Here is a 26,152-nt window from a genome sequence, read left to right as displayed (position 1 = left end):
GTGTTGCCTGCTTTCTGTAATTCTACCTTTCAAATAAAAACAAACTATATCTTTAAACTTTTGTTGGGAAAATCAACTCTATTCCCATACAGGCAAAGTTTTCCTCCATTTTTGAATTGTTATTAGCAAGGCAATATTTCTTTTTTTTTTTAAGATTTATTTTTATTATTTTTATTGGAAAGGCAGATATACAGAGAGGACAGACAGAGAGGAAGATCTTCCGTCCGATGATTCACTCCCCAACTGAGCACAACGGCCGATGCCATGCCGATCCAAAGCCAGGAGCTTCTTCCGTGTCTCCTGCACGGGTGCAGGTTCCCAAAGCTTTGGGCCGTCCTCGACTGCTTTCCCAGGCCACAGGCAGGGAGCTGAAAGGGAAGCGGGGCTGCTGGGATTAGAACTGGCGCCCATATGGGATCCTGGGCGTGCAAGGCGAGGACCTTAACCACTGTGCCACCACGCTGGGCCCAAGCAAGGCAATATTTCTTGAACACTTGTTTATAACATAATCATCGCTTATATCAAAGAATAAAAAAAAATTTAAAAGTATTGTCCTTTTGGATACTGTAGATAACAAAAAGCTCACACAAACATAGTTGAATAAGTACTAATAGAAGGTATTTGTAATAGATTTTAAAAATATGGATACTATTTGTGCACAATAGACCAAATGCTTGGAACTTTGTAGACCCTATGTGCACTCACAATGCTGAAAGGTAGATGGTATATATATATGTATATATATATATATATATATATATATATATATATATTGGAAAGGGAGATTTAAAGAGAGAAGGAGAAGCAGAAAAAAAAAATCTTCCTTCTGCTGGTTCACTCCCCAAGTGGCCACAATGGCCAGAGCTGAGGCAGTCTGTAGCCAGAAGCCAGGTGCTTCTTTAGGATCTCCCATGCAAGTAGAGATTCCCACAATTTGGGACCAACCACTACTGCTTTCTGAATTCTCAAGCAGGGAGCTATGTAGGAAGTGGAACACTGGGAGATTAACCAGTGCCCACATGGAATCCCAAGATGACACACCGAGTCATTGCACTGGGCCCAAAAAATATCTATTTCAATGGATAAGGAAACTTGGTGGAAGTGGTTTAAAAAATATAACTGGTTAAATCACAAAATACTGAAATAGAGCAGCCAAGATTTAATGAAGATCTGCATGATTTTAACAATTGGCATACTTCTTTCAAGTGATGTTCTATAGAGCACTGAAATCCCAGTACGTGAATAGGAGACATTGTGTAGCTTCGCATTCTCATCAACACGCGTCAACCCTACACCTGCTTCAACAAAAGGAACAGTCCTTTTATCTACATCATTGCCTGGATTAGTTGTAAGATGTGTCTTGAACACAACCAGGAAATTAGAGGACAAAAGACATGGACTCTATTTCCCCTCTGGCCACCTTTTGTTTTCTCTCCTTCCTTCCTTGTTGCCCTGCCCCCCTTTTCTTCTTCTTCGCTGCCCCTACTTCCACATCCTTTGTTTTCTTCATGATGCTACCCTAAATCCAATCCGAATAATTAAGCACAGATATAAAAACAAAATCCAAAAACATTTATGATGTAATTGAGATGGAAGTAAATATTTGCTATTGAATTCTACTTGTGTCTTGAGCCTGGAATGCAGTTAAAATTGGTTAAGTCAATAGTTGGCTCTGCAGCAGTTTTTCTATGAGAAGGTATTTATTTATCTAGCCTAGGAGAAATGGTCAGAAATTATGGCGTTATTAAATGTCATTGATGTCAAGATTTGTGTGCTGATGGAAAGAAAATACATGTCCCCAAACTCATGCCAAAATGACAGTTTTGAGTACAATTAGAGGGGCTTATAGAAGTACAACTGGATTTCAGGTCCAAAACTTTGCATAATAAAGTATATGGAACTAAATTGTGGCATAGAATAGACATTCTCATCGCTACAAAATGAATCAGAATGATCTGTTTCACTTTTTAAAACACAGAAGAAACATCACCCCCAAATTACACCTCCAGGAGTACTTTCGCTTCTCTATTTTTAAAAGTTGCAGAATTAATGATGATAGTTAGAACTGAGGTAACTTTATGTTTCATAATGCTGAAAGCAGCTTATAATTTTAACATTTTACACTCACATAAGCATGCACAAACATAATATTTATACTCAAGTAGTAAATGTATTACTTTCCTTAGTTATGAGGGATATACCTTTATTTTGTTTCAGTTTGTTAATATTAGTTTCTATTTAATTTTGACTTATGCTAAAATCTAAAACTGGCAGTATCAGTCATAATTATAATGAGCCTACATGTACTGAGGTGTTAATGTGCTGAATTCCCCTTAATATTAGTTGGAGCTCAGTGGAAAAATGAGGGTGTCAAGTTTGTAACATGACTTTATTACTAAAGTAAAATTCAGATTATAAAGTATGAAGGCATTCTATTTGCAACATAAAGGAAAATATACAGGTAAGTTTCTTTGCGTGTTCATTTCGTTTTGCTTTGTCTTTGAGAGCAATCGAATGTAATTCTGTCATTTGTTTCTTGTGTTTAGTGCCTTTCGTCCTGTTACCAAATGAAACGAAGGCATAGATTATTACCAAAATAAACGGAAGGAACTCGGAACAACAGAATAGTCTTTGCAAACTAACATAACGGGGATCTCATGAACGCGCCGAGTATCAGAGAAAGTCTTGTACAAATGAAAGCCTCTTTTTTTGTTTAAGAAGTTATTTTTGGATAATTATTTGAAAGAGATAAAGGAAGCGAGAGTGTGAAAGAGAAAGATCTTAGCAGGCGCGATGGCTCAGTGACTGAATGCTCGCCTTGCGCATCCCCGGTCCCAGATGGGCTCCCTTTGCGTCTTGGCTGCTTCGCTTCTCACGCAACTCCCGGCTTGTGACTGGGGTGGTGGGACAGCAAGGATGGCTCAAAGCCTTGGGACTCCCGTACGCCTGCGTGGGTGACACGGGGGATTGACTGGGGTCTGGCCGTTGCTAGTGCTCAAGGAATAAGCCAGTCGACAGGGACTCTTCTTGTCTCTCCTCAATGTCTGTCTTCCTTTCCCTTAGAAACATATATCCAGGGGCATCTCCTCCTAGGCACTGTTTCACTTCAAACATTTCTGAACATGGACAGGGGCCCGCCACTTCCAAACTTGGAGTCTGAAACTCCGTCCTGATCTCCTACTCGATGGGCAGAGGCCCATTCTCTGTTGCTTTTCCAGGAGCATTCCAGGGGAACTGGAGCAGAAGTACTGAAGCTGATACTCAAATGGGTATTCATATGGAATCCCAATGTTGCCTACATAATTTAATTTTCTACGTCACTAGCCATTTTCTATTTTTACTAATTCAATTTGCAATTGAGGCTACAGATAATTTGGGGTATCTAGTTGTTAATCCAGGAATACTTGAATTCCCAATTTAAATTCATAAAACAACAAATGTCAATAGAACTATGTCAAGTATGTCTTCTTACTGTAAAACGTATCAGATATATACATGAGTCATACATTGCTGTGGAATCTTTCTTTGAATTTTCTTGTTGCAATTTTCCTACAACACTTTGTGCTATCCAGAAGTTCACTGGCAGATTATATAAAAGGTTACACAATCAAGGTATTTTTAATGGTATATGAATGGCCTATGAGTATATTCCTTTTCCACAATATAAGTACTATTTTTGTTTTATTTTTGTTGAAAGCTAAATAGTCAGAGAAGGTGAGACAGAGAGGAAGATCTTTTGTCTGATGAATTACTCTCCAAGCTAACACAACGGCTAGGGCTGAGCCAAGAGCTTCTTCTGGATCTCCACCAGAGTGCTGGGTCCCAAGGCTGCTTTCCCAGGCCACAAGCAGGGAGCTGGATGGGAAGCAGAGCTGCCGGGATTAAAACTGGTACTATATGGAATCTCAGAGAGTTTAAGGCGAGGACTTTAGCTGCTAGGCTACTGTGCCAGACCCCCTTTTCAGAATATTTTCAATTATTATCTGAGATATTAGAAATCTAGTAAAGTACATGCTACAAGGAAAGTAGTTAGAAGTTTGAAATACACTCTGATTATATAAATATCCCTGATCACTTAAGGTAGGCATGGGCTGTTTAGAACTACTGATCGATATGGATCAGCTCTTGATCGCCTAGAAGACGACATACTTCAATTAGATAGGAGCACAGTGAGCTAGTGGTATCATAGTCAGCAATTTGAATGCTTGTATGTATTTGACAAAGCTTGAATGCAAGTAGAATGTCACCACTGTGATTCTATTCTTCATGTATCTTTATATCCATCAGTCAGACCATTAGTACAGAGCCGACTTTCTCTTCTCTCACTTCAAATGCACGAAGAATCACTTGACCTACATTGCCTGGAATGTTCACTCCACCAAGAAATTTCAATGACTTCTTAGTGATTAAGTAATAATTTTCCTTATTCTTCTGCAATTTGTCAACTGTAAAATGTATTGTCTCTAATATCCTCATTAAAAATAAGCCAAAATAAGTCAAGATGATTAATACTTTTTAAAAATTACCATTTATTTATGCCAAAACTTACAAACAGGAAAAAATGCATGTTGGTGACTAATGCATGTTGGTGACTAATGTTGAATTAAGATAGATATAATATGTGGGTTAGGAATCATTTCTGGCTTGAAATCTCAATTTGAGTATAACAACTCGTTAAGGCTAAATGACGGACAGTAATCAACCCTGTACATGTCCCTTGTCTGACAATGGGGTTATGCACTGATTAATGCATCTTAAATTGAAAAAAAAGCAAAGCATCAAAACTGAACTATGTATTACACTGGAAAGCATTGATTATTTAGCTCTGTGATGTCCTGCTGTCCAGAAAGGGCCCTGTCTTGTGTATCACTAACCTGGAAAAAGAATAACGACTTAAAATAAAAGCATGCATTTCCAACAAGTGTATTACTGTAAGTTGGACCATCATAAATCAGGAGTCATTTGTATTCATATGAAATGCACCCTACTTGCAAGTGAGTTGTGATGTAGTTTCATAAAAATTGACATATTTACTCTATGGCCCTCTGTTTATATACACACATGAAATGTGCATTTGTTTGAGCATCTATTCATGAGCCCAAGTTAAAATGCTAAATTGTTACCGCCACAACATACAGGGTCACAAGCCAGAGGTTTATTTTCAGCATACCTTAGTCTGTCTTGTTTCATGTCTGGGTTCCCATATTTTAATTTTTTTTTTTTAATTGTGGAGCTGTGTTCCTTTGACTTTGTTCTTCTGTAGCAGTTCCCTCAGAGATGTATGTATTTTTCTTGAAGCTGTTGCAGCCAAAGGGAATAAGGGGAGCCACAGAGTCAGGCTTTTGCTTCATGCCTCAGTCTGAGCTGCATACTTGCCATGCCTTAGAATCCATTGCCAAGAACAGGTTAAGAGGCTGATAACCATGATCCACAGGACTGTGAAATCCATCACTAGTGAAGCGGTCCCCTCTTAATTAAAAGTAAAGAAAGAATAGATTTTGGGACAAGGGTTTGGAGATTATATTAACCATTTCGTTCCAACAGACATTTCTAATTCAATAGCATAGAGTCACATTTTAAAATTAGCTTTATACATCTTAAGTTTTTTCATATGTAGTCATATTACTTGTTATTTTACCTGTGAAAATTAATTTATGATGTATAGCATTCTTAAATCTTCTTGGAAGAATGATAGATATTTTTGTACTGCCACTATAAATAATACTTAAATATCCTTAACAACATCAGCCATTAGTAAGCACTCCAGCAATGCAATACAGCAAAAAGGTGACCCGCAAACTCACCATCTTCCAAAAGTTTGAATTATTCCTTTAGATAATTTTATTTTATCAAAAATGTGAAATAGTAAATCATTTATGTACTTATTAATTTCAAAATTTCAGTTTTTAAAGATTTATTTATTTTTATTGCAAAGTCAGATATACAGAGAGGAGGAGAAACAGAGAGGAAGATCTTCCATCAAATGATTCACTGCCCAAGTGACTGCGATGGCTGGAACTGTGCTGATCCAAAGCCAGGAGCCAGGAACCTCCTCCAGATCTCCCACATGGGTGCACAGTCCCAAGGCTTTGGAGTGTCCTTACCTGCTCTCCCAGGCCACAAGCAGAGAGCTGGATGGGAAGCGGAGCTGCTGGGATTAGAACTGGTGCCCATATGGAATACCGGCAGGTTCAAGGAGAAGACCTCAGCCTTTAGGCTACCATGCTGGGCCCTCAACATTTCTTTATAGGCTTGAGAACAATTTATACTTTATTTCTGTAAATTATCATTTACATCTTTTTCTTAACTTTCTCACATATTTTCTTAATAGACCCTTGTTCAAAGGCTGGAAATTTTTGTCTTAAGCAATCATCGTCTGTGACAGTTATATGGTCTGGCAGGTAAAGAGGCTTGTTGGCAAACTGTGACACTCTGGTCCAGATTGCAACTTCCTGATGATGTGGACCGAAGGAGGCAGTAGTCACATGTCAAGTGATCTCCCAGGGGACAGAACTGGACAAACATCTTGGCTCTGAGTTTTAGCCTCATTCAGGAACCACTGCAGACATTTGAGGAGCAATCCTGTGAGTATGAATTTTCTGTATCTACTCCTCTCTTACTTTTGGGGTTTCACATTCCCTCTCTCTAATAAAATAAGAAATTGTCATCGATCTAAAGAATCATTTAATTATTCTTCAAATTTTATAGCAAGCCTTTGTTTTTGTTTATGGTCTACAAATGTTAGAGTTTTATTTCCAAAATCCTTCACTATTTTTATGTAACAAAAATCGTTTTCTTACTTTGTGTTCTTTTAAATTTTTATTGTTTTTTCTGCAGCATTTAGATCATCTCTGCAATCTTCACCAAAATTGTAGTGTTAGGAATTAATGTTGGTGTTTTCCCCTAAGGTCATTCTCTTTCATCATGGTCTTTCTTTCCCCACTGGTTTTTGAAGCAAATCCAAGCTGGAAGTTCTTTAAGAAGTCAAGAGGGAGGCCGGCACTGACATGTGGTGGTTAAGCTTCCACCTACAGCGTTAGCACGCTTCCGATAGAGGGAAGAATCTTGGTCTCTTCCTCTCCATGCTTATGGAGAAATGAAATTAGAATAGCAAGTTAATTTTACTGCAAAACACTTTTTATCCAATACATGGATGATGTACACTTTGGAAAAGCTCATGGATTTTATAGAAAGATCAGAATAGAATCAAATTTCTAATTTTCTTTTTCATAATTTTTTGAAGTCCTCTTCTGTTGTTCTATATTTATGAATCTTGAGTTCTATATTCAATTTCAATGATGCATTTGTATTATTTATTTATTTTAAAATGTATGTACATTTGAAAGAGTTGCAGAGAGAGATATCTTCATTCTGTTGTTTCCATTTCCTATCCTTTTTCTTTTAATTCATTTCTTTCTTTGTAATATTAGACAAACTCTACATTATTTGCAAAAATATTGCTGCTTGGACATTGTTATATTTTTCACATATTCAAAAATGTAATAGTTACCTTTTTAATCATAAATTTTACTATTGGTTTCTGTAACAAGCTTTATCAAACCACCTTCAATTATCAGTTGCTCATGTATTTTTGTAATAAATTCATAAATGTTCTCACTTGGAACCTATGAGCACATAATGATCTAAAGACTTTACATATGGTGGTGATTCTATTATTTTCCCATTAAGAACTTAAAAGCGGAACCATACTTGGATTCTTGTAGTAAGATTCGTCTAATCATGACAGACACTTATTAATACATATTGGATTTGTCAGCTACTGTTTTCTTCAGAGCTTTGATTTTATATTCATAAATGTGAGTCAATAATTAGCTTTTATTCTATCATCATTATATAGTTTGAGTAAATATTCTATTACCTATATAAATAAAATGCATGAACACTTTTGTTGTTACTGCGGAATGTCTGTAAATTATGAAATTCATTACTCCTTAAAATTGCCATATGACATACTATCCAGCTTTCTTTGTTGGTAAATGCTATTTTAGCTATCACTTAAAATTGATTAATGCTTGTTTGCTTATTTAAGCATTTTGCTTTTTTAAAAGCCAAATTTAGGTTTATATATTTATCCTTATTTTCAAACATTTTGGTGACAATGTCTTATAGTATTCTGATTATTAAACCAAATCTGCATGTAATTGCTATCTAGTGATAAGTTGAATGCATTACTTTAGAATTGCAGAAGTAATGTCTGAATCACTGATACATCTTTGTACACTGAACATAAAAAATAAGCAGGGAATAAACTGCCATGTAAGAAAGGGAAAGCATTGAAACAGAGAAGAGATAACAAAAGTAGAAAAGGGAACAATCACAGAAACCAATTGATAAAATGAAAATTTTATTTTTTAAAAGTTTTACAATTCCTTAACTTTGGCTAATTTAACTAAAAGAAAAGGACAAAAATGTATCAGGAATAAAAACAGAATGCACTGACTTTATATAATAATATTGTACTACTAAATTTGAAAATTTAATAAAACGTGCAAACAATTTCCCACTGAGAACCTCTAGGTCCATCTGATCTCATTATGAACTTAACACTGAAAGAAGTTAAAATGCAAAGCTTAGATAACCCCCTCATATTACCTACTCATTCTTGAAAAAAAGTATATATATATATATATTTCTTTTTTTTTTCTTTTGATTTTGAAAACATTTTATTGCAAAAGAAACTTATCCTTGAACTACATATGTTCCATGAATTCTTTGACGTACTGGCATCTGCATTTGTTATCACGTCTGATACACTGCACGGAGACTTGTTGTCAGTGGATGTTTATCCCCGCCCCTCCCTCCGACCGCGTGTGTCCCTTCTCCTCTCCTTCCCTCCCTCTTCTTTCTTTGTTATTGTTTCATTTTATGACACAATTTCATAGGCTCTGGGAACCCCCCTACTCCCCCCAAATCCCCCATATTGAATTCCTTCATATTGCTACAGTAGTCCAGGGATTTGTTTATTTTGAAAGTTAAAATCACAGAGGGAGAAGCAAGAGAGATTGATCTTCCTTCATGGTACATTCATCAAGTAGGTGAAGTTACTGGCATTAACCCAGGCTGAAACCCGGAAGCTGAAGGTTGTTCTGAATTTCTGGCACAAGAAGCACAGGAACTTGGGGCATCTTCTGCTGTTTTTCCTATTCCCTTGGCATGGAGCTGGATTGAAAATGGAGCAACTGGTAAATGAACCGTCTCTCATATAGGATGCTGGATTTGTGGGCTGCAGTTTTATTGCAGATTACAAAATTACTACTAGTATTATTTGTATTTTTAATATTTCTTTCTCTAGTTTCCTAAGGTGGGATTTGCATGATTAATTTTCTATCTTTTACATATACATATATATAATTTTGCGTATATACATAATATACAATTTTAAATATGTATTTTAAATAAAACTGTACTCTACAAATTTTAAACATTTAGTTTATGATTTATGTATGTTTGGGCCCAGCGCCATAACCTAGCAGCTAAATTTCTCACTTTGAACACACTGGGATCCCATATGGGCACAGGTTCTAAACTCAGCAGCCCCGCTTCCCATCAAGCTCCCTGCTTGTGACTTGGGAATGCCGTTGAAGATGGCCCAAAGCCTTTGGGCCCTGCACTTGCTCCTGGCTTTGGATCAGCTCAGCCCCAGCCATTGAGTTCACTTGGGGAGTGAATCATCACATGGAAGATCCCCTGTCTCTCCTCTCTGTATATCTGACTTTGCAATAAAAATAAATAAATCTTTTAAAAATAAAAGCTTCCTCTAATATTACTTGTACATATACTCGTTTCAAACTATGTTCTTGCATTTAAGTTTACTTTGTCACTTTTGTGATAAGTTGTCATGTTGCACTGGCCAGAAGGAACTATGGCACTTAAACCTATGGGGTTGTAATGACAAAGTGTAGACGTTGTTATGGTTGTCAGGTCTGTCCTTGGGTAGGCCTATGATCCTAGGCAGTGAACTTCACATTTGCCTTTGATCCTTCTGGTGTATGTGGGTCTGGATGGTTAGAGGAACCTTGAGTTGTATAGGCTCCTTCTTTGTTCCCCCAAGGAAACTTATTTTATAAACTTCCCTTAAGTCAAACTCTTGCTAAGCAGTTTTCCCCAAGGCAGCCCTCTGAATGCAGCTTTTGACATATTTTGAAATGTCTCCTGCCCTTGAGACCTTGGAAGTAAAATTCAGAACTTAATGTGTCCACTACTGTTACTGGTGCCCTGGAATATTTAACCAGCAGACTCCTACACATTCACTTTTATGACATTTTTAGTCAGTTTCAGGCTTTCCCACCAAGATTCTGGTTTCCAAAGAACTTGTGGATTCTGAGTTCCTGCGATTGTCTGCTATGTTTTTTTATTGGCCTTCTCTTCAATTTAGAGGTTGGTTTACCCCATGATTGTGATTCTCTGAGGTATTTACGAGTCTTGATAGCTGTATTTATTCTTTAATTTTGGGGGACTTAGTACCGATTTTTGTGCTCTTTCCGTGGCAGATCTAGTAATTTTGAGACTCTCTAGTAATCACTGTGCATGTTTTTTGAGTTGACTATGAACTTGTTTATTTTAAAATGTTATTTAAATATGATGCAAATACTATAAAATTCACCTCTTTATTTACTTATTTATTTATTTATTTAAAGATTTATTTTTTTTATTGGAAAGGCGGATATACAGAGAGGAGAGACAGAGAGGAAGATATTCCATCCAATGATTCACTCCCCAAGTGAGCGCAACGGCCAATGCTAATGCCGATCCGAAGCCAGGAGCCTCTTCTGGGTCTCCCGCGCAGGTGCAGGGTCCCAGGTCTTTGGGCCGTCCTCGACTGCTTTCCCAGGCCACAGGCAGGGAGCTAGAAGGGAAGCGGAGCTGCCGGGATAGAACTGGCGCCCATATGGGATCCCGGGCGTGCAAGGCGAGGACTTTAACCACTGCGCCACCGCGCCGTGCCCATATAAAATTCACCTCTTTAGGCTTACTTCAATTTTATTTTATTTCAATGTTACATATATATTAAAGATATATTTATTTTTATTGCAAAGTCAGATATAAGAGAGAAGATACAGGAAGTTCTTCCATCTGATGATTCGCTCCCCAAGTGAATGTCACGGCTCAAACTGCACCAATCCAAAGCCAGGAGCCAGGAGCTCTTCCGAGCCTCCCATGAACTTGCAGGTTCGCAAGGCCCTTGGCCCTCCCCGACTGCTTTCTCAGGCCACAGGCAAAGACATGGATGGGAAGCAGTGCTGCCGGGATTAGAACTGTTGCCCATATAGGATCACAACACGTTCAAGGTGAGGACTTTAGCAGCTAGGACAACGTGGTGGGCCCTAAATTTTATATGTATTTTATTGCATTTTGCAACATTTTGCTTTTAGAATATTTACATAAATGCTCAAAACTGTATTTATTTGAATCACTCTTACCTTCAATTAATCTCTTTATCTTCACAAACACCCTCTCCTTGAGAAACTTACACTTTACCTATTTTCTTGGAATAAACTCCTAGCTGTGGAATCCATTGGTTACATAATTCTATAGTTAGACTTTTGAGAAACTGTCAGAATGCTACATGATATGGTAACATTACTGTATAACATGCCTATTAAAATTATATGAGATTATACATTTCTTCATATACATATATATACCAACATTTGCTCTTATCCTATAAGATATATAATGACATTATTAAAAGTGAATGGTTATGCCATTGTGATTTTGATCTGTCTTTCTCTGAGTTTTTGGGAGCCTTTTCATATGTTTATTGATCATTTATACATCCTTTATAAAGAATCATTTATACAGAACTCTTACTCATTTTATTTCACTTGTGTAATTTTATCTTGAAATTGTCATGGTCAACAGCCATTGCACCCGCTTAGGTAGCTGCCCACAGCCTGCTATGTCGTTGTTTGGGTTTAAGCAATTTTGCAACCCATACAACCAATTGGGAAGCATGGCTAGCTATTGTTACCTTTGAATGAGTATTGACATGTGTGTGGCTGCTTGTAGATATAACTGAATTCTGCACTATGTGGCATGTATGATTGTATGTTGTGTGTGTGTGTGTGTGTGTGTGTCTGTGTGTGTCCAACTGATACACAGAACCGAAGGCAGATATCTCTTATGCTCCCACCTCCATCAGAGTTAAGTGGTGGTTCCTTATGTATTTCCATAACCCTCTGAGATAACCCATATCTGATTAAAAGTTGTTGAATGACATCTTGTATTCTAGATCTCTTTGTCCGGGGCCCTAAGCCCCAGGCGTGTAAGAAAAGGTTTTGTTATTAAACTTCATTGCTTTATTGGGATATGTCACATGTGGACATGGTGGAAATACAATATACTACTTAAGCTTGTTAATATTTTAATATGAAATTTGAAAATCAGTGCTCAGAAGTTACTTTTTAAGTTATTTTGCCTACCGTACTCAGGATGATGATGACAATAAGATAGATTCCAACTTATTAAGTATTGTCACAAGTTTTTGATCAATTTAATTCACTGACAAAAAAAAAATCTCTCCATGGAATATTTCTTGGAAACAATTGAAATATTCTGAAAATTGTTATCAAGGAAACCTGACATATTTCTATTGGACACTAAGGAAATTGATAAGATATACTTTTTTTTTTTTCACTTTGTGCCTGAGAGCCAGTTGGAAATGAGACTCCAGGAGATAAAAGCCACCATAAAGAGTATCTTTGAAGCTGGCAAAAATTATGTCATGGACTTCAGCTTTCCAACATCCACAGTTCCTGTAAAAGCGATGATAGCCTTTTTGGCAGTGGAGAAAGAACAGGACATGCTACTGAAAGGACTAAGAGTTTTAACCATGTGAGTATAAAAGCCTTTGAAAGATTTTAACATTGTTTTATTTTCTTTAAACCAGGTATGTTGTGGTGCCACTGTATAGTAGAAAAACAAAAGAATGTGTTTCTCTTTGAGTAATAGTATGAGGTAAAATCTTTAGTTCCATTCATACTATACTCTTTTAACATTTATAGGTTCCCTGTGCTACAGCAATTATAGATTTGTACCACAAATTACAATAACCCTTATGTATATTATTTCCATTTTTATTTAACATTAGGGCTTCTAATTATCAGGAAGCACCACCAAGTAAGATGAGAAACAATTACTTTGACATTAAGGCCAGTCTTCTTCCATACAACAGTACTTTAATGTGAAAACAAATCCTCCGGGTCTCTCAAAAGCAGATTACCCTTCGGGGCTTGAGAATCTTCATTTCTATCATATTTCCATTAATGTTAATTTTGCTGGTTATTAACTACAGCTTGATTATGGGGAATGTGTAGCTGATGATGCTGAGTAAGTGCAAGTATCATAATTATCAGAGGAACAATTTCTGTAAGTACGTAGCTAATCTCTGTATCTCGCTTTTCTTGTCCCCACATCTTCAAACACACCTGAGAGCTGATCACTGGTGTCATCATTGATGACATTGTCTTCCATGCTTTGAGCCAGTAAAAAATAGGTTAAACGTTTAAATGATTCTAGCATGATACATTTGCACTAAGAACTTAGAAATATTAGTTTGCAAACATGAATCAAACACAAATCCTCAGATTCTTGGTGAGAATGTATAATTTTGTAATTGATTTCAGAAGGACTTTATACTAAAGTTGGATTAAGTATACAATAGGTAACTATTATTTTGATACAATGGAAAATCGGATCTATGCTCCTCAAATCATCAACATTAATGTCAAACTGCATTAGCCCTGACAAATGCATGGATTTTGCTACTTTGTAATTTTTATGTGATTATATATTTACTCTTTGTTTGCTAATTTTAGCCTAGTATATGTTACAATTACATTAAGTTAATCATTAGGTTATTCAGCCATAACTTCATTTATGAAGAAACTTATTCCCTTTAGGAACAATTTCACATTTTCCTCCTCAGCGTGGCAATGTATTTCCTAGGAGAAATCACTTGGTCAATGCCAGCAGCCTGCTTCAATTTCCTATTATCCAGGGATCCTGAGTTTTAAACATCTGTGAAATTTCCAATGGCTTCTTCATGCCAGCGGAAAGTTAAAAAAAAAAAATCTTGCTTTGATAGTGTTTCCAGATGTTTTTAATACTACACATATGGCAAGGGCTATTCTTCCCTATAATAAGCTGAGGTTTTCAGAAAATCTCACTAAGCAAATAAAATGTGACAGACCCTGAAATGTGTCTATAGATGGGTTTTATCTACAGAACATTTATATTTCTGGCAACCAGCATAATTAGTTTAATGCCTCCATGCAGCACTTTACACAGTCACAATAGTAAAATAATTAGTAATAATATTTCTGGTTGTGGCACAGGAAGGCAGTATAACCACTGAAAAGAAACATTAATTTGCTAAGATTTCCTTTTGAAATTGTCTTTTCTGTTGTTACAGATCGTGGCTGTTAGATATCAGAACATATTTCAGGATCATATAGCAGTAAAAATGAAATTTCAACTCCTTTGTTGCTTTACATTTAAAATTTCTTTCTCAATACTGTGAATTGCTTTATGCAGTCAATGTTTTTCATAAATTATCCTTTAAGAAAACAAGTAACAGTATGTGGATGATGAATATTAATCTTTTCCAGTTCTTTTAAAAACTGTGTAATTCAGGGCACTGTTATCTTTTACATAGACTATTGAACTACTCTAAATTCATAAGGGTTCCAAAGACCAGCAGTGGGAGCATAGTTGGACACTGGTTAGAAACACAAATTCCCTGGCTACCCTCTAGATAAACTGAAATGATCACATTGGGGTGTAATCTTAGTATATTTTAGCTTAATTAAAAAAAAAAGTGTCAAATGATTCTAATGCTCTGGGGGCACTGTGGGAGGGTTCTGCTCAGCAGGTCCTGAGACCACTGAGGGTTGAGGCAATGGTATCATTCCACTCCAGGAACCACTGGGGGTGATCGGTGGGGGAATGCCCATTTCTTGGGGCCAATTTGCAGGCTTATATCATACTAGAAAAAAAAAGGGAAGGTAGAAGGGGTGTCCTGACAGTACTCCCACTCAACAATTACATTGTAAGTGGCTAGTAAGCATGCCTAATTCTGCATCCTACAACCGAGTCACAGTTCACATTCCTCATGCATGGCTGGAATCTGAGCCTCAGGTCATGGGCAGCAAGGCCGTGACTCATGACACGTGAGCACAAAAGTGAGCACCTAAGCTGAAATCTAGGCCTCTTGCGCAGGTGAGCTGTGAGCCACACCCAGCAAGTAGCAGGCAGAGATCCAGGAGTGATCTCCCACATAAAGCAGTGTTATATTTGAAGAACATTAGATAGGTTAATCTGTTTAGATCTGAGTAGTGGTGGTGGAATAGAAAGCGAGAACTTAATTACAACCAAGAAAATTAAAGATGCCTTCTGAGTAAATACATAATTTCAGCAACTTTAACAAACAAAAAAACATATTTTATCAAATTGAGAATGATTTTGCTGAACAAGACTCTATCAAGATTGAAAAAAAAAAAATCAACTTATCATGTAGCTGCATTGTGAAACACAAACCTTAGTGGTTGAATAGAAGGGATATTTAATAAGAAGCAAAATACTGGAAAGCTAGAACAAATTACTAGGCAGAAGTTCTGAAAAGCTTTCTATAGTTTACTTTGTTAGCAAGAATACAATTTTTAGAAGTTGTTACACAGAACAGTAACATCACATTTGCTTTCTACTAACAATTATTTTGGTTAGAGAAAATCAGTTACTGTAGTATGAATATCTGAGAGATGATGAGGTTTAATACTATAATTATGTTAGCCAATACTTTTGACAGATTTCCCAGGTAATATATCTGCCAATTAAGATGTTAGAGAGAAGATTCCCTTCTACAAAATTGTTGTTTCTATTCTCACAAGAAAAGTCCAGATAAATTCCAAGCAAGTTTTTTTTTAAATATTTAAAAATTGATTGGCATACAAGTCTAAATGAACTAACTCAAAACATTAGATGGTAAAATAGTACAAAAATACCTTAAATTTAGAAGTCTCTGAAAGTAAAAGAATGAACAACAATATACCACATCATCTTTAATAAAAAGAAAAGTACCAGGTAGGAGACAGAAATCACACTGAATATTTGAACATGGATAACTTAATGGAAAATATATTTAACTAGAAAGATTATAAATTAGTGTGTTTTGCAACAAAAGAATTGGAATAGCGGAAAATAATTATTCCCACTACAGGAAAGAGAATGGGCAAGAAATAAAGTAAATTATAAAGTGGTTGAGAACAAAAACTAAAGCTGGAGGAATCACAATTCCGTATCTCAAGACATACTGAAGAATAGTTGTAATCAAAACAGCCTGATACTGGATAACTGAAAATAATCCAGTGAAAATAGTTGGTCTCTTCATTAAATGTTCTTGGGACAATTACAGAGCAGCCTGCAGAATTCAGAAGCAAGGCCCCCACCTCTCACTGTACAAAAAAAATAGCTCTACGTTGATCCAGGATCTAAATCTCCATCCAGAAAACCATCAGACTAATAGAGGAAAACATAAGAAGCCCTCTGCAAGAAAAAGACATTCATGCAAATTTCTTATGCAAGTTGCCAAAAACGGATAGTTAAAGCCAAAATAAACTCACGGTACTACATCAAACTACAAACCGTATATAGCAAAGGAAATGATCAATAAAACTAAGAGTCAACAAACAGAATGGGGGTAAATCTCTGCACACTATACAACAGAGAGGAGATTAATGTCCAGAATTTATAGAAAACTTCAGAAACTCAACAACAGCAGAATAACCCTATTAAGAAACAAATGAAGGAAATGATTAGGCATTTTTCAAAGTAACAGATTCAAATATTTAGTAGACATAAGAAAAAATGCTCAGGCTCCCTAGTTGTCCATGGAATCCAAATAAAAATAACATTAAGGTTGTACCAAGTCCAGTGAAATTGACCTACATTCAGACCTCTATAATAACACCTGCTGGTGTGACTGTAGGAGGAAGGTACCCTACCTCAGTGTTGGTGGGATTGTAGGCTCATGCATGGACTATGGAAATTAGTATGGAGAGGGCTATGATGACTGAAGATCGATCTATGATATGCACCAGTTGTCCCACTCTTGGAAATATGTGCAAAATAAGTGACATCTGCATATAAGGAAATGATCTATAATCCTATATTCACAATAACACTACCTACAATAGCAAAAAAATGGAAACTACTCTGATGCCCAGCCAAAAAGGAGTGGGTAAAGAAACGGTGGTGCATCTACTCTGTGGAATACTGCTCAGCCATTCAAAAGAATGACATCCTTACAGGTCTCTACTAGAAGCCATTACATTCAGTGAGATAAGCCAAATAAAATACATAATTTCATATTATCTCTGATATAAGGCAGCCTTCCCGTGAAATACAAGGCATGTATATGGGCAAATATGCATATGCATGTATTCTCCTAGAGGAACTGTATAATGGAGAATACCCTACTGAGAAGGAGCATCTCTACTCCTGAATAAAAGATGGACTCTCAATGAAATTGCTCAATATATCTTGAAAATAGGATGCTGGACTCTCTATCATTGTCTATGCTTGCAATGTCATGGTGCACTTAAATAACAGGATCATGGCCTTGTGACTGTTGCTGAAGGACTGTAATATTATAATAATAGGGAGATTGAGAAGAAGGCAGATAAAAAGGATTCTCCTTCCAAGCTTAAGGACCTGGACATTCCTCAGGTCTTTATAGCTGTAAGGCCTAAAGGCCATGTGGAAAGTGAGGTCAGTGGCAACGTGAGCCCAGGTGGTTCACTCTTGGCCTCCTCATTTCTCAAGGAATTCCTGGCTGGCTATGCAGTGGACAAACTGAGGGCATTCACATGTTAGGTTTTGCTGTGGGCACCTACACTGGCCTTTATGCAGCTCAGGCGAATGCTGTACCAACGTGGAGAAGACACTGAGGGACTGTTTTCCGTCATTACACAAGTGGCCAGACAAGGTGGGGATCCCATGGGAGAGGCAGGATGAGCAAATGCGGCTTGTGGACAGTGACCTTTCCATAACAGACACTCGGTTTGGCTTCCTTGGCTGTGATTCATTGGCTTTTTTTAAACTTTCCTTCCTCTTTCATCCTGGCTTTCCTTCCTGCAGAGGACAAGTTGTGGCTTCTCAGGCTGCACCTGGGACTCCTCTCCCCTCCCTAACTCCATGGTACTGTCCACAAGACTACGGCTTCCAGGGCCACCAGCCCCTTTTCACCCAGCCCTAAGTCCCCAGTGTACAGCTGACTCTGATACTCAGTATTCAATCTGGTGATTGCCAAGGCTCTTCCCTCCTGGGCATTGGCTCATTGCCACCTGTAAAACCCCTAGAAAGTACCATTCTTCCCTCTCTGGGCTTGTTCCAGCCTGGCGGTATCCCAGCTTCTAACAACCTGGGGATGCTCTTCACACAGTAACCTGGGACCAGAAAACTTCTCTAGCACAATTAATGTCTCTAGCTGTATAAGCAATAAGGTATTAAGAAATATAGTGGTTTTAGGGAATGGAGTTATTCCTACAACTGGGAAAAAATAATATGAAGGAAAACAGTGGTGGGGTGGAAAGGAATGGTGGTGGAAGGAGAAATCCCTTAGCCCAAGTAAAACAAACAAAAGACTTAGCCTTTCTTATTTTCCATAATATTAACTCACAAGTTAGGAAAACAAAAATTGTACATTGATTCTCTCAATAGTTTACTGTGACCTTAAAGAGCTAATCAATTATTTAATTTGATGTTGTGTATGGATCAGCATATTACAACTGATTAGGATTATGAGATCAAAATGTAAATGTCAAAAATCATCATTATTTTACAAAAGTTATATTGATTAAATATATAAACATTCTATATTCACAGAAGTATACAATAGGATTTCGTTTTCTCCCAAAAGAATTGCTAGAAGGAAATTTAAATAAGTGCTGTATATCTGTATCCATCAGAATTAGTTTAGTTGAATCCCTTTGGCAAATATGAAATGCTTTTCTTCCCAACATATGGTATCAAATAGTCCTCCCATCTAAACTGCGGGGACAGTTGCAGATAGCTTAGGAATATTTGTTTAGATAGAACACATGCATTTCTGTTAACTAATATTTGCTGCAAAATGTATAATATTTTATAAGGAAAATAAGAAACAAAAACTTGTACTACAGAAATGTCTGTTGAAATTTTCTAGGTTTCACGACTAAAGGTGAAGAAAGATTGTCAGAATGATTGATTGCTGTGCTTTGTCATCTCTGCAATAGCCATGAAATTTGAGAGTTCTAAAGACTTAGGAAATCCGAAGGTCTCTCTGCTTTTCCTATGCGCTGCAGTGAGGTGTTTGGGATTTGTCATTTTCTTTGTGATGTCTTTTGTGGTGAAAACAAAGAAAAATTCAAAGGTGAATTGCTCAGTTGAGTTAAAAGGAATAGATTCTTTTGTTATCTATATACACAACTGTAGGATTCAGTATTCCCATTGCATTGACTGATCATTTTGCTCTAATAGCAAATATGATTTTTATGTTCTTTTACTACATTTATTAAATATATGGGTTTCTTTTGTGCATTTGCCTGCATGTGCTGTCCAGAGCAATTGACAGTGGTCTTAGAGTCCAATTGCCTCAATTTATCTGCTTCCTCCAGAATTAACAGTTATCTTATTTTGTGTCCATTTTATCACATGAAAAACATGGAGATTATAATCTTAGGATCACCTTGGTATTGACTTGAACAGAGTTTAGCACAAACCAAGCGCTTGTGTTTTTACTATAACACTATATGGATCCACATATAAATTTTGAAATGGTTCACAAATGTATATTATGAAATTACTGTGCATAAAATTCAAGACGTTTTCCAACAAAAAAATATTTAAATTCTAATTTCCAGGGTTTTTATGTTTCTACATATATACAAAACATCTGACATTAAGCTTTATATAAAATAGAAATTCAACCAAGATATTTGGTTTAAAGCCTTATTATGTTAAATAAAAACTTAATTTATTCAATTTGACTTGTGTCTTAAAGTCATGTGGAGCAAATAACCAGATGTTTTACAACCTTTGTTATGTCAACTTGCCACAAATAAACCAATTTAATTAAAACTGTAATTATTCATTCCAATGATCTGTTTACACAGTACCAGGCATTTAGTTTGGCCACATTTTTGCTTAATTGCTCCAATAATTGGACTTTTGGTTGAGATGCAGCCTAGAATGGTCAAATCTAATGCTACTGAGTGATTTGGTTGTTTAGATTTGTCATGACTCATTAACCATAAGTAGCAACAGAATTATTTCTGGTTTCATGCCACTCACAGGATCATGTTTTTGGGTTGCAGAATATTTTAATAGCAAGAATATTATGTCATTCTATCTAATTGCACTTCAACCATGAAAATAGAATAAGAATTTTTAGGAATGTAGTACTTTGTCTATTATTGCCATCTTGTACTTACACAAAGTATTATTTGGATCAGTAAGTATCTTTCACACATGGGTATAGAATATATGTATATATATATGAAAATGTGCATATACATGTATAATGTATGCATGTGGATATAATCTTGCTTATATGAAATATTCATTGCAAACATTTTATTTATTAAATTATTCATTTATTTAAACTTTATTTGAAAGGCAGAGACACAGAGAGAGAGTGTGTAGAGCTTTTTAGTCTGCTGATTCATTTTAGCCATATGGGTAGTAGGTACCTCAGTCCCTGGCCATCATCTACTCCATGCTGGATTATTCATCTTCCCAAGTCTGGATCAGACTCAGAGCCATCAGAACCCCAATTCAAGTATTGCAGTACTTGCAGTGAATATCTCCAACGGTGTTCTAAATGTTAAATATCAAGTGCTCAGTCCTAAAATGAGATTGAAAAGTGGTTAACAGCAAAATTCACTCCCTGGGAGAAAAGAAAAAAGTCTAATGGCATATATTTACATTTATTCTTTAAATTTGTTTCTCAACATTTAAAAGCAAATGTCATTTCATATAATAATATGTCACTGTGGTATAACTGTCACTCAGCATTTTACAAATAGGGCAAAATAATCATGGAAAAAATGAAACTAAATGAACAACAAATTTTAGAGAATTTTTTTACCTGCAATAAAATATGTCACTAAAAAGGAATGAAAGATGTACAACTTGTTAATTCATGTTTATTCACTAATTTACTACTGAAACAATGACAAAGTTGTTTGGTTGATTCCCCAAACTCTTCCTGATGCTTTGTGATATACGTTGAAGCACAAAATAGACAAAACCACAAAGAAATTCTTACCCTATCAAGAGCTTAAATAAGAAACCACATAGTTTGAAAAAATAAGTATGCATTAATTCACTTGAAAACATAAATTTAGAGAGAAAAAAAAATGTCCCAGATAATAAATGATCAATTTAAAACAAAGAGAACTCAATTTCAGTTTTTCAGTTTTTCCTTTGTTCTTCTCTTTATCCATTTCTTTAAATCTTCAAGAAATGCTGAAAGCTTTTGTGCTTCCAATCTCAGAAAAATTTAAAGCACACATTTATGTATGCAAGGTATTATGGATTCATTACCTAAACAATTGCTAGAAGGTACGTGATGCATGGAAAAGAGTAAAATGTGCTTGCCGTACTACAGTCTGCTTAAGAAGAAATATAATGTGAACACTATCACGTTTCTTCACATTTTGTAGACAAAGTCTTTGGTGACCGTCTTAACCCTCCTGTGGACCTAAGGTGAGGAAAAAATATCATTTTAAGTGGAATTGTTTTCCTTCGAGGCATGAAATAACTGGTGAGAGTCTGTACCTTTTTCCCTTTTCAGCTGGAGTTGAATGCGTATGAATCTGATGTGTCAAAAATATTTATAATAGATGACTTGGGGCCTGATGTTGCAGCCCTCAGGCAATCAAAACTCCAATTGACTTCAGTGGGAACTTTACCTGTACAAGGTCCAGCTGCCTTGTGCTGTAGGGTAAAAAGAAGAGCTTAAATAAAGTGCAGGTTCAGAACTTCAGCAGCTATGTGCAGTTACACAAGTAAAATAACATTAGATAACAGAAAAAAAAAATGTTAACGTGAAGCCTGTTGGAGAGCTTTAGTCCACAAAAGTGGGATGGCCAACTAAACAAAAAGATATTGATTGACTCCACTTCACTTATGAATATGAAGTCTATATATTTGAGTAGTAAATTACTGTATGAATTCTTCCTGTATTTCTAATATTTTTTTTAAATGTGGAGATAAGTGTTGGCACTCAGAGAACTGGCATTGTGACACAAAGTGTTCTGGCTTCTCTACTTCAAATCCAGTCCCCTCTTATGTTGCTTAGCAAGGCAAGGAACAATGGCCCAATCACTGTGCTCCCAACACTGTATAGGATTCCAGCATCCAGCCATCAATTTAGAACAGGCTCACCTGTCACAGCAATTTGTGCAGTAAGTCAATGGAAGACTCTCTCTTTCTCTCTCTCTCTCCCTACCAGTAACTCTGCCTTTTAACTATAAAAACTTTGTGCTTTCCAGTGGGAGTGGTAACCCAAGAGGGAGGTGCTCACTATCTCCCTACTAGGACACTCGCACTCCCGGATTGTGCACTCTCCAGGTGGTTCTGGAGTTTAACTTGACAGATTAAGTCCCCAGTGCCAGCCTGGGCCAACTGATGCTGCAGCAAAGCCCAACCAACTTTCACCCACTCTAATTCTTGCTTGCACCAGTGGAAACAGTCAGCCCAACCTGGTCCTTCCCTGCTCTAGCTCACATGAGATCCACAGGTGTTGTAGCCCTACCTGGTCTCGTCTGGCAGGACAGCACAAAAATCAGGACAAGAGCAGGGGTGTCTAGACAGAAAGGGGCCCACCAGTATGTCTGTGGGCTGAATAACAGGGCTGGTTGGGTTGAACTAGGCTTCAATGCCCATTGACATGTATGAGAGCTAAATGGGATGTGGGACAGACTGAACAAGTGGGCTCTACATACTGGCATTCATGGGAAACAGGGTAGGGGGCAGGCCTGGTGGGGGCTACGGGGGAGTCACCCCAATTAGGCTGCAGCTTCCACTGGTTTGTGTGAGGGCCGAGTATGAATTGGGCAGGATTGGGCTGGACTGCAATTCCCATCAGTTCGCGTGGAAGACAGGGTTGGAAGCAGAAATGACCTAGCAGTTGCAACCACCAACATGTGCATAAACAGATTGGGGCGACAGACTGCCGGACCTGTATTTGCAAGCACACACAAGAATCAGGTTTGGGATCACCTCAGACAAAGTTTCTTTGGAAAGTACTCCAATTGAACTGTTGATCACAGAACCCCAACCATGAAGAGACTGTCAGCCAGTGGATTCTGAAGAGATTTCGTCATGAATGGAACACTGAGATTGGCAGCAATTCAGAACTGTTGAACTATCAAAACTGCATGAGAAGGACCCTTGGAGGTTGCCTCACATCGGGGACCCGGGATGGGTGTGAGGTTGGGTGGGACTTCTCCTTTGTTTCTCCCTTGACCCCAGAAACAAGAAAAAAAAGTGATAATATTAGTGTGGAAACAATGGTATTACCCACTTTCCTGTAGCTTTTGACACTTTGCACTCTAATCCACTAAGAAAGATTATTAAAAAAAAAAAAAGTTTGTGGAAAAAAAGTAGAAACTTAACCTATGAAATATTTATTCTTATTGTTTCATTATTCATGATTTGTTTACTGCAGAGGCAGGAAGAGAGAGACCTTCCACACATTGCTTCATTCTCCACATGATTGAAACAAGTAGAGCTGGAGTAGGCTGAAGCTAGGAACTGGGAGTCCCATTCAGATCTACCATCCAAGCAGCAGATCTAATATAATTTGTTGCTTTTCTACAAACTTTGACAGGGAACTAGACTGGAAGTTGAACCCTTTGAATCTAGAACTGGCAGTCATATACAATGCAGATTTCACCCATTGCACTACATTTGCCTCCAAAATTTTAGTAAGTATTTAGTAAGAAGCTTTCTGTTTTCCCTTGCAGTTGATGAAATGGGGTTACAAACTATGTAGCAAGTGTGAACTGGAGATTAAAAGATTGGGGAGCCAGGATTGTTGCATAATGGCTAAACCCCTGGATGCAGCACTTATATTCTGTCTTGGAGTGCCTAGGAATTATTTCTGTATTTTTTTAAGCCAGATTCCTGATGGTGCATCTGGATGGCAGAAGATGATAGTTAAGGCTTTTAGGAACCTGCTATCCATGACGGAGATTCAGATGGTCATCCAGGCTCCTAGCTTCAGTTTGGGCCATTCCTGGATCTTGCAAGTTTTTGGAAAGTGAACCAATAGATGGAAAATATCATTCTCCTCTCTCTCACATACACTTCTTTTCAAGTGGTTGAAAATAAACATTGAAAACAGATATTTGCATGAAGTGAAAAGAAAAAGTTCTAATCTATAGAATTTTAAAACAAAGTGGAAGAAGCACTTCTACTGGTGTAAATAATTCACTCGGCTACAGGATTAAAAATGCATTCCAGAGGTGGGAAAACCATTTTTCCATTATATTGAAAGAATCTTCCTTTGTCATACTTCACCCTTATTTCATCTTTTTTTCTATCTCCTCCCTTCCCTTCCCTTCCCTTCTCTTCCCTTCCTTATCCTCCTTTTTTTCCTTCCCTACCTACCTAATTTACAGATGGTTCTGGATTTATATTTTGACAAATTCATTATAAAATGAAAATTCACTTAATGTATTTAAATTACTAAATATCATAGGCTAGCTAGCCTATCTTAAAAAATGCTTAGAAAAGAAAATTGCACAATAATACTATTTTTATGGTGAAATTTAACATTTTCCTAATAATTGTAATTCTATTCTGTTTCACTAAAATTGCTTTGTGGGTTTTAACAAAAAGGTTTTACAACTCACTGTTCAGTTGCAACACACAGATACTAAGATCGCAAACTACTTTTTTTTTTAAGATTTATTTATTTTTATTGGAAAGGCAGATATAAAGAGAGGCAGAAAGAGATAGAGAATCATCTTCCGTCCGATGGTTCACTCGCCAATTGGTTGCAATGGCCGGAACTGATCCAATCCAAAGCCAGGAGGAAGGACCCTCTTCTAGGTCTCCCACATGGGTGCAGGGTCCCAAGGCTTTGGACCGTCCTCAACTGCTTTGCCAGGCCACAAGAAAGGAGCTAGATGGCAAGCAGGGCTGCCAGGATTAGAACTGATGCCCATATGGGATCCCAGCATGTTGAAGGCCAGGGTTTTAGCTGCTGAACTATCATGTCGATCTTGTAAACTATTGATTTTGCAACTTCTAGCTTCATGAGACAGAAATTGTGTTGATATGTTTGTATTTAGGTAAGACAGTTGGGTATTTCCTAAATTCTATGAAGTGATAACCTTTTAGTGTGAGTTTAAGTGCTACAGGGCATGCATCGAAAAGAAATTTTAGAGTAAGAAGTTTGTTGCTAATGTTGCTGGAACCAGGTGTGCGTAGATGTTGGTAACTTCATGTCATCAATGACACTTGCCATATACTCTTTACTCAGCGTGTCACAAGCAAAACAATAACAGATAATTGAGGAAATACTGATTTGGTTCTCAGATATGCCTTGGCCCTTTCAGTTATGACACAATTTTTAAATGACTTTTCTCAAGTACTGATGTTGGAAGACATATGAAAATCCCCAAAATGATTCTTGTAATACCATTTCATGATTTCGGGAAGATTTATTGAGTGTCTGTGAAGTTCTTGGATCTGTTAAGCATGTTAAATGTCGAGGATTAAACAATGGTTAAATACATTCTGTAGAGAGAATAAAGAGGGGAGAGGTTCTAAAGATGTCTTTAAGCAGTAAAACTGTTGCCAGGAAAATTCTAATAATGACATTTTGCTTCGCAAAGAAAACATCACTCAGGTTTTCATTTGCTCACATTTGTGCTTTTATTCAAAATGTGGTAATGTTGCTAATAAAGAACAAAATAGAAAGAAAACGTGTTTTAAAAAATCATGTTGCTAATTATAAAGCAATCTTTAAAGTTATTTTAGTATCAAAGTAATTAATTTGAAATAGCAAGTGGGAAAGCTACAGTTACTCAGGACCCATTATTCAGAATTCATTGTCCACCAAAGTATTGAAGAGACTGTC

Source organism: Ochotona curzoniae, unplaced genomic scaffold (assembly GCF_017591425.1).
Source record: "Ochotona curzoniae isolate NIBS_2020 unplaced genomic scaffold, NIBS_Ocur_1.0 contig_3819, whole genome shotgun sequence".
In the NCBI taxonomy this organism is placed as follows: Eukaryota; Metazoa; Chordata; class Mammalia; order Lagomorpha; family Ochotonidae; genus Ochotona; species Ochotona curzoniae.
The sequence above is the reverse complement of the archived record's forward strand: the minus strand, read 5'-3'. Positions refer to the sequence as shown.